Source organism: Poromitra crassiceps (genome assembly GCF_964638095.1).
Source record: "Poromitra crassiceps genome assembly, contig: HAP1_SCAFFOLD_407, whole genome shotgun sequence".
Taxonomy (NCBI): Eukaryota; Metazoa; Chordata; class Actinopteri; order Beryciformes; family Melamphaidae; genus Poromitra; species Poromitra crassiceps.
Genome location: NW_028151998.1, coordinates 74,051 through 76,931, shown reverse-complemented (window position 1 = coordinate 76,931; position 2,881 = coordinate 74,051).

The window sequence follows — 2,881 nt, the reverse complement described above, 5'->3', positions numbered from 1 at the left end:
AGAGCCTTGTTATCGCAGCACAGCACAATAGTCAGGACAAACCCCCCGCTCTCAACACGCTCTAATGTAATCACAATGGGAGATTTCTGCACGTTATTAACTTGTCCAACTTATCCTCTAGAACTCTATGCAGTCAGTTTTTAATTTTCGTTTCTCCCTCTTTCGTGATTCTTGTCAAAAGGTGTAGTGCACCTCTGCTTTTTCCTCTCGAGCGCAGAGCAGAACTGCAGCGGGCCGCAGAACATTCTCCCCCTCCTTCCTCCTCAGGCCCCGGCTGCTCACCCTACAGTACAGGGAAACAGCCTCCTGCCTGGGGCGCCAGTTCAGCTAGGGCGCTCTGTAGCCCTCACAAAACAACAACAAACAAACACAAACTAAAATCAGTGGTGTGCGCCTTGCCTTTTTCTGCACAATCAGTGTCTGAAATTGGGTACAGGATTGCCGGAATCCCGCATCTGTTTGCGCGAACCGCTGCATACGACTGGACAAGCCGCTTGTCACAGACAGGCGGGCAGAGCGTCAGTGCAGCTGCAGCAGCTGAGTAGCCTATAAGTCGGAGGTGAATGTCACTTCACCTGCCTTCTCCTCCCCGTCAAAAGTGAACCAGGAAAATACATTTTAGGCTGTAGGCTGCTTTTGTGAAAAAGGGGCACAGAAGAGTCCTCCTCTCTCTCTTCTCTCTGCACAATCAAAGTGGTTGAGTGGTTCTCAATGTGGTGTCCGGTGACCACCAGTGGTCCTTGAGAGGATTCCAGGATTCTCGGTTATCTCTCAATCTAATATATATGCAATTCTGGACAAAATCATATCTAGGCTACATAAAAAAAAAGAAAATCTGATTTGCATCTGAGAGACCAAATCTCATCATATGGGGTCCATTGCCCCAATGTGAACTAAATTAGGGCTCCTTAGTATGAAAAAGGTTGGGAATGATTTACAGCAACACAATGCCATTTCCTTCCTTTTATGATTATAGTGGCGTTTATTGATAGTATTGTGTTACATAGGAGTTGGTAGGAAAATAACAGGTGATTGTAATAAATTAACAGGTGATTAACAGGTCAAGTGACACAAACAGCCAATGAGCTGTGTGTATTGTAGCACCATATTGGTAGGAAAATGCTTGTGACATCATGGGAATAGGCTTGGAGTTGTGAGGAGCAGGGAAAGGGTACAGGGGGAGTAGCGGAGTAACTATCTTGAAATCCCATAGTCTTTGGGTACAACGTGACGTCAGGTTGTACCACATTTTGTGCAGTTTTGAGGGCAAAAAAAAAGCCAGGTTGAACCCATAGGGCACTTATGCTGCTGAAAATGATACAAATGGTACAATGGTAACAGTTTGGTCTCAAATGTGGAAATTTTGACCAGAATCCTTCACACACCACCCCCAAAGTCATATATCGTCGCTGTGCAATGAAAGCCACGTATCTCCAAATCGCCAACTGTTCAGGAAATGGGAAAAACCCCGTGCTCATAAAATACTGAACACCACGTTGTCATATTTGACACATGTCTTCATTGTAGACAGTTTATCGCTGAATGTGTCATTACATTATAAATATCTTACCTGAATAAGCTCAAATGCTGTTACAGGATAATCACACGGAGTCTGAAGCACTTTCTGCCGGCCAGACAGCAGCGTGTGGGAGCCTGCCTTTTAGAGCGCGCGCACGAGCCGCTGTGCTCCAGGCAGCGGGGACGCGCCGCGGAGCGCTTCACTCTGCCAAGCCGAGGAGACTGGCTCTGTCATGGGTTGAGCAGTCCCGGAGTAACGTGACATTATTCTTGTCAGAAACAACTGCGATTTGCATACTTTAAATGAGTTTGCAGCCCAAGGACAACCCGAAAACACCTTATTGATCTATTTACGTCAGACGATGCCAGAATCACACAAAACCAAGCCGAACACAGCCGGCATTCGGGTCAGCAGCTGCCTGGTGACTTTTCTGGGGAAGTCCTCATGAGGTGGGGCGGAGCATGGAGGTCTGACTGTCACATACGTGATGTGATGGGCGGGTCTAGCATCCAATGGTGGTACGTGTTACATACTTTACCCAGTAAAACGTGTTTTTATTGGTCATTTAGACGCCAAAACCTGCCAGTAGATGGAGGAGAATGGATATATTCCATTTATATTCAAAAGTAAAAATCATAAAAAATGGACTTAGGTGGTTTTCATTGCACAGCGACGATATATTGGTTAAAAGCTGAAAAAAAGTGTTTTGGGGGTAAGTTCCACTTTAAACAGTCCCCACTGCAGTAGGGACAGCTCATTTCAACCTATTGAAAACGAACCCATCTACCATACATTGTGAGGACACTAATGTGACGTTATTCAATGCAGCTATAAACGGTAAGTCTGCTGTTTTAATTTCGATAATGCTTGAGTGACATAATGTTTCAGTTTGTGGCCATTGTTGCTGTTGGCAATTAAACAATCTAACATTCTCTTTCTCGAGACAATATGTCTGGATTTTGATAGGCCACAGTAGCGTGTGTGAGAGGGGGAGAGAGAGACAGAGAGAAAGCTGCGGTGGTTGTCTTTATAGGCAACACAGTCTATCAACATTTTGGACCAACGAGTTCAGCATCGCGGCAGCATGCACGGAGAGGGAGAGAGAGTTGCGTCGTCATCAGTGTTGGGCAAGTTACTTTCAAAATGTAATATACTACATATTACTAGTTACTTTCATTTGAAAGTAATAAGTTACTTTACAATATTACTGTCTGTGTAGAGTAACTCGTTACTTATTACACTACTTTTGCATTACTTCCAAAACAACAGCAGCAGCAGAATGACATCGCTGCCCCGGAACCATTCCAAAAGATAATTTCAACCGCCTTGAAGTCAGTGTAAACAATCCAAAATTCAAAATGT